Source organism: Phascolarctos cinereus, unplaced genomic scaffold (assembly GCF_003287225.1).
Source record: "Phascolarctos cinereus isolate Bilbo 61053 unplaced genomic scaffold, phaCin_HiC Scaffold_9;HRSCAF=440, whole genome shotgun sequence".
Lineage (NCBI taxonomy): Eukaryota > Metazoa > Chordata > Mammalia > Diprotodontia > Phascolarctidae > Phascolarctos > Phascolarctos cinereus.
The window spans coordinates 260,496,632-260,511,015 of record NW_027556402.1 but is presented as its reverse complement, the minus strand read 5'-3'; the positions used below and the strand labels follow the sequence as shown (position 1 = coordinate 260,511,015).

At 44.7% G+C, this 14,384-nt stretch overlaps 1 pseudogene; it reads left to right on the top strand.

The window, feature by feature from the left end:
• The first annotated feature begins 803 nt into the window (after positions 1-803).
• On the top strand, positions 804-1,611 carry LOC110197146 (small ribosomal subunit protein eS6 pseudogene; annotated as a pseudogene).
• Positions 1,612-14,384: the final 12,773 nt, after the last annotated feature.

The following is a 14,384-nucleotide window of genomic DNA, read 5'->3' as shown; positions in this document are numbered from 1 at the left end:
TGGGCCCAGGTCATTGTCCATTTGCTGCATCTGTCCAAAAATTGCTATGCTGAAGGGCTTACTCACAGGGCCACCTTGCCAATCTCCTGTCCTCATCTCACTAATATTCATTCTTCATCTACTCAGAGGGGTTGCCAAATTCCAGAGGCAGTGTAGTGTAATGGTTAGAGGGTTGAATTGACTTTGGAATCAGAGAGACTTTAGTTCAAATCCTGCCCTTGGCACACACTAGCTGTGTGGTCAAGAAAGTAATTTTCAGTGACCCAGATGATTCTCCAGAACTATGAAATATGGATCAGTTTCTAATCTGCACCAGTGGAGAAAGTGTCTGACTTTGGAGAAATCACAGGCCAGGATCAAAACAAATTAAAACAAAACAGAAACATTTATAAAGCACCTTAAGGTTTGGAAAGTGCTTTGTAATTGTCCTATTTTACAGATGAGGAAACTGAGGCAGATTATCAGATTTATTCATCCTTTCAAAACAATATTTTTAAAAAATACTCAACAGATTTTTTTCAGTTGTTCTGTTTTGTTTCATGTGTCTGTGTGAGCTGATTCTGGGCTCTCATGGTGCTACTTTGTAAAGTGAGGTTCAGGTGACTTGCCCTATGTTCCTGGAAATTTCCCTTAAAGCAGGGGTTTTTCACCTGGGATTCAGGTTCACAGACATGACCTGGAGTAGTTAAGTGACTTTCCCAGGGTCACAGAGTTAGAGTAAGTGTACCAGGTAGAATTTGAACTCCTGCTCCAGGCCCATTGCTTCTGTCAAGATACTGCAGAGTTGCTCTTTCCCGTGGCAGCTGTGCAAAGATGAAGCTCAACATCTCTTTCCCAGCCACTGGCTATCAGAAACTCATTGAAGTTGATGATGAGAGAAAGCTACGGACCTTTTATGAGAAACAGATGGCCACTGAAGTTTCTGCTGATGCTCTGGGTGAAGGATGGAAGGGTTATGTGGTGCGTATCAGTGGTGGGAATGACAAACAAGGTTTCCCCATGAAGCAGGATGTTTTGGCTCATGGACGTGTCTGCCTGCTGCTCAGTAAGGGCCATTCTTGCTATCGCCCTAGAAGACCTGGAGAAAGAAAATGTAAATCTGTTAGGGGCTGCATTGTGGATGCCAACCTGAGCATCCTCAACTTGATTATTGTGAAGAAAGGTGAGAAAGATATACCAGGACTGACAGATATAACTGTGCCTCATCGCCTGGGGCCCAAAAGAACTAGCAGAATCTGCAAACTTTTCAACTTGTCCAAAGAAGATGATGTCCGGCAGTATGTTGTGAGAAAGCCCTGCTCAGCAAGGAAGGTAAGAAACCCAGGACCAAGGCTCCTAAAATTCAGCAGCTGGTGACTCCCCGAGTTTTGCAGCACAAACGTAGACACATTGCTTTGAAGAAGCAGCGTACCCAGAAGAACAAGGAAGAAGCAGCAGAATATGCCAAGCTTTTGGCCAAGAGAATGAAGGAGGCTAAAGAAAAACAACAGGAACAGATTGCTAAGAGACGTCGACTGTCTTCCCTGAGAGCCTCCACCTCAAAAATCTGAGTCCAGTCAAAAATAAAGTTTCTAAAAATGTGTTAGAAATAAATACCTTTTGTCAAGTTAAAAAAACAAAGATACTGCAGAGTTCTGAGGCATGGTGCAATTACCAACTAGGTCCAGATTAGTGGTGATAATGAATCCTTTGAAGTGGTTGAATGCCTTTGAATTCCCCCTCTTGGAAGTTATAATTACGTAAACTATGGTCTTTGGTTCCAGCCCAATGGAATGAGGCAATGCCTATTCGAATAACCAGACCATGTCAAGGGAAATTCAGCACTTGCACTAATAGGAATCTAGTTGTAGTGCACTATTGGCTGCAAGCAGACATTTCTGGGAGCTTCTCACCATCTGGGAGGAATTGTTCTTGTGCTTGGTTTCTATCTTAGACATCCTCCAGGACAGTAGCATGAGCGCATTGCAACTCCCCATTTTGGGCTTCCTGTGGTCACCTGGAAAGACTGAACAAAGTTGTTCCCATAGTAGCATCTGTCAAGGAATCTTGCATTATTTTAACTGGTGCAGGGGAGACCACTTGTTGGAGGAGAAAGCCCAAAGGCTGTGTTTTGCTCAACAAAGTGAAATGCTTTTTACACAAGTAATAATAAATGAAAAAGTCCAGTGGGATCTTGTATTCTCTGCCTCTGCCACTGAAGACATATTGAACTGGGCAAATCCTTCGCTGAAGCCTGTCATTTCTTTTCCCATTTTTCTCAGACACTTCAACACGTGCAGATTCTCTTCTCGTAAGGATTCCACAGAAGAAAAGTCAGCATAGGTGTTGAGAGTGGCTGACGCGTTCTCGGTTGCCCTTTCTGGATTGTGGCATTCTGGGGATTTCACTTTCTGTCTTTTTGAAATCTTCGTCTCTTTGCCATACCTGAAAACTGGCTCTTGGGTGTTTTAAGAGGTATTCAACCTGTAATACAAATTTCTCCAAGTATTTATTTCGTCTGATCCAGAAACTCTTCCCAAATGCATCTTCTTCTGTAAACTGTGGGCTTGGACCAGATGTTTTGCCAATGACTTTACTGTGTAAACTACTGGAACCCGAGACTGAGTCATCTCTCTGCCCAGCAAGGAAATCAAACGTTTGTTGTCTGCGGTGATTTCTGGGTTCTTTCGGCCTCTTTATCATGGCTACCACCTTACAATTGATTAAATTTCTTTAAGAAATGACAAGTCCTGGGGCAGCTAGGTGGCTCAGTGGATAGAACACTAGCCCTAAAGTCAGGAGGACCCAAGTTCAAATCTAGCCTCAGACACTTGACACTTACTAGCTGTGTGACCTTGGGCAAGTCACTTAACCCCAATTGCCTAAAAAAAAAAAAAAGAAATGACAAATCCAGGATTGCAGACTCGAGAGCTGGGTGGGACCTTAGAGATTATCTAGTTTAACCCTTTCATCTTACAGATGATGAAATTGAGGTCCAGCTAAACTGAGTGATAAAGTCAATGTCTTTGCTTTTATCCACTTCATATTTTTCAGAGTCAACAATTTGTTTAGAGAAGCTGGGGTGCGGCAGCCATAATTACACACAGTGTTTTCTCATCTTCAGTCTTTCTTTTAATTTCATGTTGATTTGGATCTTTGTTTTTTGTTTTTTAATGGTCTGATTGCACAAGGGGAGCTGCTTCTGAAATAATTCTCATGTCTGTAACCCATCATTTCCTGTCTATTAAGATAGGGTCAGTTTCTTTTTCTGTTTTCTTTTGATGCTACATTTTGGGCTTGGCTGTGTCCAGAGCTTCCTAGTTCTCTTCTTAAAGACTGTGTTTGTCCTACCCAGGTAGGAGGCATCCAAGTAAGCAACAAGTCATTGGCCTCTTCTGTTTCTAAATCCTTCACTATATTTTCCATCCTATTTTTCATAAATCTTTTCTCTGCCCATGTGAAAGTCACCGAGGATCAGAGAGCGTGCTGACTCCATTTGGTGGATCCTAGAAAATTTTTCTTAAAAAAAAGTTTTATTGGTGCTTTCTTCCTGTTGTTTTAAAAATCACTGTCACTTCCCATGACCTCTCCCTTGCCCCGCAGAGAACCCTCCCTTTCAACAAAGAAAAGTGGTTAGCTAGCACATGGCTGGCAGGGCATACCACATGTATCACCTGTTGTCTTCCACCCCACCACCAGAGGGAGGGAACTATGTTTTGTTACCAGTTCTCTGAAATCTAGGTTAGTCATTACATTACATTACATTACATTACATTACATTACATTACATTACATTCTGAAGTCTTCTAGAACCTTCCTTTTACATTATTGTGGCCACTGTGTATATTGATTTTCACGACGTGTTCTTCTCTTTGATTAGCTTAAACAAGTCTTTATGCATTTCCTTTTGAATTTCGTGCATTCATCATGTGCTAGAGATAATTTTGTACGTTGATCTGATGACTCATACCAAGCATGGGGGTGAGGAGAGAAGAAGGCAACGAGCATTTATAATAGCACCTACTCTGTACCAAGTACTGCACTAAGTGTTTTACAAACATTATCCAGGAGGTATGTCCATATTACAGATGAGGAAACTGAGGCAAACAGCGGTTAAGTGACTTGCCCAGGATGACAAAGCTGGAAAGTGTCTGTGACTGGATCTGAACTCAGGTCTTCCTGACTCCAGGCCCAGCACTCTATCTGTTGTACCATTTAGCTGCATGGAAGATGTCTGCTCGCCACACATGTCCTCCAGTTTCCATGAAGGATGCTCAGCATGAGTTCAAATAGAAGAGGGCCTCCTTACAGCTGGCTCCTGATCACAGATGACTTTGTGTTGCTTGGGTCATCAGCTGTATAACTACAGCAATATACACAGGTATGTATCTAGAGAGATGTGCCTGGGATGGACACTGCACAGGGAAGACGGGCTGGCCAGGGCTGACCAAGAAGGAAAGGACCTGGATTGCTTTTGAGAAACTGCCTGTTGTCTTCTGTGATACTTGTCAACCTTATAACCATCTTTTTAAGAGCCTATATTCTGCTAGTGATTCCACATGGCAATGAATGACGAAACATGACAATTCCCAAAGCATCAAAATATCAGGGGACCGCAAGGCCCATGGAAAGATACATGGTGAGTATGGGCGGACTGCAGGATATTAGCAAGGAGTACTTGCACATATAAGTGGCATCTTCAAAGATACAGCTCATGATATAAGGTGACAGGCCAGTCATTTAAGAGCAAGCCATGAGAGATGAACAGCCTGGATGATGCATGAAATGTTCAAAGACCCAGAGAGTGGCTTCCTCCCCTCTTTTAGGCCATAGAGTCTGGAAAAGCTCATGGACTCCTTCTCAGAATCATGTTTTTAAATAACTGAAGGAAATTCTAAATTTCAGTTAGAGATCAACAAAAATAAATATGCATTTTTTTCCCATACAACTTCATGGACCCCTTAACATTGATTCACATACCCCTCAGGAGTTGATGGATCCCAGTTAAGGACCCCTGAGTTAGAAGAAGGCCTGTAGCATATTGGTTAGATATTTGTGGAGTAGGACTTAGCACCTCTGAGGGCAGGGACCTTTTTTTCATATTTTCCCACGTTCATTTATCCCTTCCATTCATAGATGTGAACATATCAGGAGTTTGAAATGAATGTTTATTGAATTGAATTGGTATTTATGAGAGGATGGAAACAAGAACCTCACTGTCATTAGTTTATAACTTACATTACACTGATAAAGTCACAGTGTTGAACTAGGAAAGCAGCATCCATAGTCCTCATTGGGCTCAGTGTCCTGTAGTATACTCCCACAATGAATGCTCCTTTTCTTCCTTTATCCTGACGTTCTTACCTGTTCTTTTCTCTCAGATTTAGGGCATTAGGGAATTGAACTGGGGGGACAATAATTGGTGTCAGCAGGGAATGGCCCTGAGGCATTGTTAGCACCAGGCACTTGCCTCTTTCCCACCCCATGTTGGCTTGTAGGTGGCAGCCAAGAGGAGAGAGAGGAAGACCTTCAGGACTGAGGCTTGTTAGGCAGACCTATTCTACCCTTCCTGCAAAGCTGTCTGTTTAGCAAGAAGGGATGGTGAGCTGGGGAGACCTTTCAGTGGCATGGTAGGATGTCTGTGGTTTGTGGGTGCTACCTAATTCCCCTGTGTTGTGTGGGTTTCCTGAAAAGTGTTGTGAGCTGCCCACAGTCTGGGGCACAGAGAACACCAGTTTGTTTTCAATGAGTCTATTTATTTACTTATTTTGGCTAGGCAATGGGGTTAAGTGACTTGCCCAGAGTGACACAGCTAGTAAATGTCAAGTGTCTGAGGCCACAAGTGTCTGAGGCCAGATTTGAACTCAGGTCCTCCTGACTGCAGGGCTGGCACTGTTATCTACTGCACTGCCTAGCTGCCTCTCAAGGAGTCTGCATGATCAGGTCAGCCCCACCTTTGTTCTTGACAATCCCTTCTTATCCCTTCCCTATGCCCTTGAGCCTGCCTCCATCAGAGGGTAGAGGGAACCTCTTTTGACTTCTTCAAGAGCATCCAGCTTATAAGCCATGAAGCCCAAACTGGAAATCAGTTCTTCAAACTTCTGTAGCCAGCAAGGCCCTACGTGTAATGAGAAGGGCCCACACATAGCGAGGCCTGTCATGGTAAGGCTAGAATTGAGGCGGAATTGATATCCTTAGCCTCTTCTCCAAGGGAGACTTTCATTCCCACCAGAAGGAGAGGTGGGAAGTTGGAGCCAGAGACCCCTCTGCTCTCCTCAGAGAGAAGGACTACTGGGATGAAACCACATCTATCTGCTCCCTTAAATATCATTAATCTAGGCAGGGTGATCGGGTTCAATGTAACTTCTGACTGCTGTCATTAGTATTTGCATTTGCGGGGAAGGAGGAGGCCCCAGACTCTATATCCAAGGCTTGACCACTTTCCCACTTAATACCAGCTCCACAATGAATACACACAGTGAATAGAAAAGAAAACCCATTTATCCAACTCAGTAGCAAAACAGAATTCAGAGAAGGTCTACGAAGGAGAGTATGTACCAGACTCTACAGAGTAAAGGAGCTCTCCCACTGGGAGTGAGATAACTTGGCTCAACCAAGAGAGAGTCTAGTGTAACAAGATGGGGATAAGGACATCCCCACTCATGCTGGCTTCTTCCCAGAGCCTTTTCTTCCAGCAACCAGAAGTGGGGATTGGCTTGGTCCATCTTCCCATCTTCCTCTCCCACCAGCCTGGCCCCACCCCTTATGCAGGCCAGGGCATTCAACTCCATCAAAGAGGAGAGAGTTCCTTACCGCAGGTTTTTGGAACAGGAGTGGAGCCCTTTTTTTTTTTTTGCTTGTTTCTCTGCTGTCTCCTAGTGCTCTTGGTTAAGTCGGGTAGGGGTGGGTGGGTGGGAGCTTCTGTGTCTTAATAACTGTCTCATGAGTCATCCAGCCTTTTCTCAGAAATACATACAGGTGTGCCTCAATTTATGGAATGGATGCATTCCTGAGATCTTTTCCACCTTGACAGCCTATGCCTCAAGGTGAATTTCTGTAAATAAAATCCCATTTTCTCATTGACTTCGGTTACTACAAAGGACCTGTTTAATCTGCTAATCACACGAAAGAAAGAAGCAAATCTGAGGGAGGGGCATCATTAAATGGAAAACATTTTTAAAAAGAAATAGTCCAGGGGCAATAGATAGAGCACTGGCCTTGGAGACGGGAGGACCTGAGTCCAAATCTGACCTCAAACACTTGACACTTACTGGCTGTGTGACCCTGGGCAAGTCACTTAACTCGGATTGCCCCCCCCCACACACACACAAATAGTCCAATACCTAAGCAGATCTAAGATCTCCTCAATGTGCTTATCCCTCTAATGACCCAGCTGGCAGCCCAACCATGCCTGCCCAACCTTGTCCATGTCTGGCCATCCATCTTTCCTCTCATTCTCTTGACATTGAATGGATGTCTGTGGTATGCCAGCTGTTCATTGTTGATCTTTGCAGTTAGCAAGTGACCAGTTCCTCTTTCCTGAGCTCACATGTATCTCTGATGACATCTTTTTACACCTTTTTTCCTGGATAATTAGTTCCTCATGGGCAATGCACTGCAGCCTCTTCAAGCTCATAATGTACCTCTCCTTTGCCTCTTGGGTGACCCTCACCTTCAATCCTTTGAAGACTAGTATTCCATGGCTCATGGTTATATATCATATTGAGAAAATGTTGATATTAAAAAGATGAGCTTTTGTACTAGGGAGAAGCCTGGGAATAACAATAATGATAACAATTACAACACACCTCAACAACCACAGGATGGCAGGAAAGACAATATCCATTTGTAAAGCGCTTGAACCTTAGTAAAGTGCCTTCCTCGAAATATCCTTGTGAAGTGGGTAGTTGTTACTATTCCCATTTCACAGATGGGGAAACTGAGGGCCTGATAAGCTGAGCGATCTGCCCAGGGTTCATGCAATATCTAAGAAGTAAGCCGCTTCACTTTCCCGGGCCTCATTTTCTCTGTCTGTAAAATGAAAGGATTGGACTAGATGGGCAGCTGTAGCCCTGGGATCCCATGAGGTGAGATTTGAACCCAGATCTCCTCCTTCCAATGTTGTTAGGCTTTCTTGCGATCTAGAACAATCCTCCAAGAGACAAGAACATAATCCAAGATACAAATATCTGCCCTCCTCTAGGACTTGATACCAGCGTGAAGCAGCTTTATCTCATGCTCCTTTTTAAACCTGAGTCTCATTGGCTAAAAATGTTGGCTGGGTACTCCAGGGATCGTCTTCTTCCCCCGCTTTGGTGAGTAATGCATTTATTTAAGCCAGAGCTCTTTAGGGCTGACAGCTCACACTAAAGGATCATTTACATAATTTATTATTTCCATAAATGTTAATTTCTGCCTAATGGGCTTCCTTTTAACTGTGCACTAATCCCAGCTGTACAATATAATGTGCACAAACTGTCTTGGCTCCAAGGCCAGGCCAGGAAGTTTGTCTGAAATCAGTAGGGAGGGAGCAGGGAGGTCCCCACAAAACAGACCAGAGACTTTCATTCACTCTAAACTTGCATCATGCGCTGAAAAATCATTCAGAGAGTTATAGTGCCTAGATTTAGGGCTGGAAGGACCCCAGCAACTGTCACCCCCCCCATCCTCCCCCTCACTTACCCAAGGAGGAGATAGAGGTCCAGAGAGTCAGAATTAGTGACCTGGCCAAGAATGCTTAGGAACTCAGGCTGCCTGACTTTGCTAGAAAGGGTCAAGGAAAGCAACAGGAGACAGATACCTGTTCATGGTCTTTTGAGGGGCCTGAATCCATGGCTGAGAATGCTGAATTGGGAATCAAAGGACCTGTCTGAGCCTGGGCAGGTCACTTAATCTCTGTCTGCCTCAGTTTCCTCATCTGTAAAAAATGGAAATCATAGCAGCACCTAACCTTCCAAGGTTGTTGTGAGGATTAAATGAGATGATAATTGTAAAGCACTTAGCCTAGTGCCTGGCACAGGGTAGGTGCTTACTACTTCCTGTCTCTCTGGCTAGCTGGGTTTTCCCCAGTGGGCCACAAGGCAGGCCCTTTCTTTCCTGGCAGTCCACGTTCTCCCCTTTTTATCTGGAAGTGGGTGGTGACATGTCATCATTTCTGTTCCCTTTCTGTGGCTTCATTGCCCAGCCTGTCATAGAGAATTCTGATTGTCCACAGATCTTGGTGTTCCGGGCTTTGAAGTCATGTGGCATCACAGGGAGAAGGCTGGTGCTGAAAGATGTCTTTTTGGAACAGGAAGTTGCTGGGAGCTTGTAGAAAATGTCTCCATTTCCCAAATGGGATTCAGCTGTCTCTCTCCTCTCCTTCTGCTCAATTCCAGGCCCAGTTCTTCCCTCTCTTTCAAAGCTTATTGAAGAGATAATTATGTGGCTCCATCACTTTCTCCCCTCTTCCTTCCTCCCCACCTCCCTCAATTTCTACTGATGTCCATCTCTGTATGTATCCATGTATCGATCTTGGACAATATCAACCTACAAATTCATTGATGCTGTCTCTCCTTTCCTCTGCCTTCTGGGTCACAGTTCCAGGGTGGAGAAGAGCGGCTGCATGCTAATTCTATGGAGGAACTTCCATCATGAAGGCCCCCTCTCCCGTATGGTGACTCCACTTGGATCTCCTTCTCAAGAGGGGCCCTAGACATGTTCATCTTACCCACTGTTGCTTTCTTCACTCTCTGCCTTGGCCCCATGCAGGTACCCTGCCCTCCCCCCCTTATCAGATCTCATAGACAGGTTATCTGTCCTTGAGGGGAGGGACCATCTTGTCTTCTTATATTTGCATTCTCATTACTCATTCACAAGCCTGGCACCTGCTGAATGCTTAAATGCTCTATTTCTATTTTCAAGTATAGAATAAATTCAACGTGTAACTTTCAAAGCTGTCCTACTAGTTAGGTTTGATTCCAGCCTACCTTCTGTTCTCTTCTGTGCATTAAAGAAAATGTTTTAATGACCTTGTTTGCTTTTAATGGAGAACCAATTGCTTCCCCCACTCCCCCCACCCTGTCTTTCCTCCCTCCCCTTTTCCAACTTGAAGAGAAAGAAACACAAGTCTTGTGACAACTGTGTCTAGTCAAGCAAAGCATATTCCCCATGTCTTAAAATGTCTGTCTCTTTCTGTACCTTGAGTCCATCGCCTCTCTGATGGCATGTGGGTAACCTGCTTCAGCACTGTTCCCCTGAAACTGTCATTGGTCATTGCATTGATCAGAGTGCTTGAGTCTTTCAAAGTTGTTTTTCTTTTAAATACTGATTTTATGATGAAAATTGTTTTCCTGGTTCTGTTCATTCTATATCCATTCATACAAGTCTTCAAAGGTTTCTCTGAAACTTTTCCTTTTGAATTTTTTTTTTACAGCACAATAGTATTCCATTATATTCACATCCATAATTTGTTCAACTATTTCCCAGTGGATGTGCCTTCTCTTGGTTTCCAGTTCTTTGCCAATACAAAAAAAGCTCCTGTAAACATTTTTGTGTTGGAGGCGTCCTTTTCTTCTTTCTTTGATCTCTTTGGGGTGTAGACCTAGCTGAGCTATCTCTCAGTCTGCTTTCCAGAATGGCTAGATCACTTCATAGTTCTACCTGGAGGGCACCTACATAACCTTTTGTAACCCGTTTTCATTGTAGAAGGCATGCCAGTTTGGATGAGGTTCTGCAGTTCCTAAATGATTATTTCCCCAGTTGGGTATTTTAGCAGGACCCTTTCCGGACTGAGCGCTATGCACCTACCTGGCGGTCCTTCTTGGGATAGAAGTGATTCATGATGCCAGAAGGTACACACTGGTAAGGTTAAGGTGAGGCAAAGGTTAACAGGAAGCCAAGGAGAATGGGGTGGGGAGGGCAGTAAACAGCTGTAGATTGAAGCCATCAAGGCTCCCTTTGTTTCTTTCTTCAGGAGAATGGAGGACAGACTGAGCCAGGGAGAAGGGTGTCTAAGATTCCCAGCTGCTCCTCTTTCGAAACAAAGAGATTGTGGAATTCCTGCGTCAAGCCCGAGACACCCGAGGTGGCAGTTGGTCACCTGATTCCCTAGCATGTGTTATGAGTGACTGGCATAATTCCTTGAACCTGAGCTGGGTGGGGCCAAGCTGTTGATGCCCCTCTAGGGAACTTTTTTTTTCTTTCTCCTATTGCTGGGAGTGTCAGGACAGGAGGGAAGAGACCAGACTCACAACCTTCCACCCCTGGGGGGGCTTGATGGGCCAGGAGCAGTGGCTTGCTTGCTTTGAGAGGCCAAGTGTAGTGCTGCAGAGTTTTCAAAGATATATCCCAATGCTGGCTCTTTTAAGGAAATTGTTTACGTTCTCTGCTATCGATGTGAGGTCTGGGTAATTTGTTCTTATAAGAATCTGTGTGGGGGCAACTAACACATAGCACTTACTAGCTGTGTGACCCTGGTCACATAACCTCAACTGCAGGTCGTGTTGAGTGTAAACAATATTTTGAGATCTGCAACAGCTATGATGAGATACAAAAACCTCTGTGGTTTCTATTGGTGACAAAGTCACAGGTTCTGCTAATACCACTGCGGTTTGTCACCTACATTTGTTTCAGAATAGAAGGAAATGTGAAATTTCAGCTAGAAGTTGGTGAAAACAAAAATGTCATTTCCCCCCACATATACTCACAGATCCCTTGAAATCAAACTACAGACCCCTAAGGATTAGTTTCGACTTCAATTTAAAAGTCCCTGCACCACGGTATTATCATTTCTGCATTAATGGGGAGACATAGAGGGCCAGGCTGAGGATCCTCAGAGAGCTGAAGTGATTTGTCCCTGTTGCCACATATGGGAAGTGCCAATGGTGGGGCTGGAACCTAATTCTCTAGTGATTCAAGGGAAGGGGGCTTTCCCACAGTGCTATCTGGCCCCATACTGCCTCTCCTGTTTCCCAGTTCTTAGAGAGGGCAGCTTCCCAGGGACATACTGGTTCTAAATATAGATGGATCCTTTTACTGCTGCTGTGGGGGAGGGGGCAGGTTATTGCAGGACAAGTTAGGAAATATTAGGTGACTCCTCAATGCCAGCCATCACGTTGGCATTGGGAGTACAAAGAGGCAGTAAACTTTGTTTTCTCTGTACCCAGTAGAGTACTAGTTTGGGAATCAGGAAGACTTGAGTTCAAATTTTACCTATTTGTTGTCTGTGGCCAAAGGCTTACATCTCTGAGCCTCCATTTCCTCATCAGTAAAATGGGGAGAGTATTACCTATCGTACCTTGCTTCAGAGGGTTATTTCGAAGCTCAGACGAGTGGATGTGTCTGAGTGCTTTGAACATATCAGCAGTGATCCTAGGAACGACGCAAAGCAAAGAGTGGAGAAAAGAGAGGCTCTAAGACCTGGGGGAGAACGGGAGAGAGGCGCCCCGGAGGTGAGGAGCGCAAGGAAGCTTTGGGTGGGGAGTAGTCGCCATCTGAGTGGGCCTTTGAAGGGAGGGAGCGATTTCCAAAAGTGAGGAAGAGTTTGGGAAGAGGGAAGAAGACGATTCTGGACAGAGGAGTGATATGATTGTGATTCTAGGGCAGCGGTGGCAAGGAGGGACCGATCGGAGAGACGATATATTGCTGCTTAGACGTGGCGTGGACGAGAGAAGGCCGTTAGCCACCCCCCCCCAACTCCCCAATCTGGCCCCCACTCGCCCCTCTAGGCTCATTTCCTATAGTCCATTTCCTGTACATAGCCTTTCAGTCAAAATGCCGGGCTGACTGTTCCCGGCGCGTGCCCTTCCATCCCCACCTTTGCGGGTTTCTTCTGTGTCGGAAAGGTTGGAAGTGATGCATCTACAGAATCCTCATCCCCCTTCAGAGCACAGCTGGGCTTTCACTTTCTAACAGAGACGTTGCCCTAGTCCCCCTCCGCCAAGTGGTTGAGCATTTATAGAACAATTTCAGGTTTGCGAAGCGCTTTGCAGATATTCTCATTTGGTCTTCACAACAACCCTGCCGTTATTGTCTCCATTTTACAGGTGAGGAAACTGAGGCTTGGAAAAGGGATTATTTTGCCCAGCTTCACCTGGCTGGTCAGGATCTGGGGACAGAGCCTAGGCTCAATACTGTGCACTGTGGCGTCCCCTGGTGGTTCCACTTGTTAGTGCGCCCTCCCTCTTGAAATTCCTTTGTATTTACTTTTCCGGGTGTATGCTTTCTTTCCCATAACAGACAGGCTCTTTGAGGGCAAGGCTGTTTGTTTTGCTTTTGTCATTGAATCAATTAGCCCAGGGTCCTGCACCAAGCAGGTCCCTAATAAACACAGGGTGTCCCAAAGCCTTAGAGCAGTTGGGACACTTTGCTATTTGTTAAATTGAAACGCTCACAGAATGCCTCGGTGACATGAACGCGTTACTTACTCGCAAATGCTGAGGTTTTCCGGAGCCTTAGGTAGGGTTAGAGTTGTCTTTTTTTTCTAGTCTCTAAGCTTTTCGGAGAATGTTTAAGAGAGTGGATAACGTCCAGCCGTTCAAGTTTGGAAGAGAGAAAATCTGGCTTTGTTCAAGGTCGCGTGCAATCTTGAGGTTGAAACCTATTCCTTGCTATGTATGTTAGGAAACTGACTCAGTGGTCCTGGGGCACTGCCAGCAGTGTGTGTGTGCCCTGCCAGGCCGGAGACGTTTTGGGGCTGAGGAAGCAGTGCTTTGCTGGAAGCTTGGAGGGGACATTCTTTCAAAAGTAACATCAGCCTCCAAATCCCAGTCCTTTGACAACTGCCTTGTCAGCCACCCTAGAGAATTAAGTCCCTGGAACAGGGGTGATTCTGGGAGTTCCTAGAATTCGGCAGCTGTGATCTATAGGATTTCTATGGATGTGTCACTGTGGAAGGGTAGGTCTCTGTAGCTCCAAATGGATTTTAAATTTTTCTCAAAGGAATACGGAAAACGGCAAATGGATGAGTAACAGACTGTAGTGGGGTGAGATCCTCATATGTATCCCCCAGAAAATTCCTTCTAAAAACTATCTCTAAGTACTCTATGGATCGGCACCTATTCAAAACCAGAGTTCATGAGCTCCCACCAATATATTTACTTTTACCAGTCAGAGGGCATGTTAATTCAAGACCAAAAAACAAAAAAATCAATGTAAAGCATGACAAAATGATGAGAAAAGATTCTCTCGTGTTCACATAGCTTCGCCATAGCTTCCCATCCCACTGATAGGGGAGATTTCATGGAGAAAATGTATATGAGCCAGGGAATTTACATGTCTCGCTATGAGAGGGGTTCTTAAGCTTTATTGGGATTTCATGAACCCCTTTGATAGCCTGGTGAATGGCCGATTCTCAAAACAATATTTTTAAATTCACAAAATAAAATATTTAGGATTACTAAGGAAATCAATTATATTGAAATACA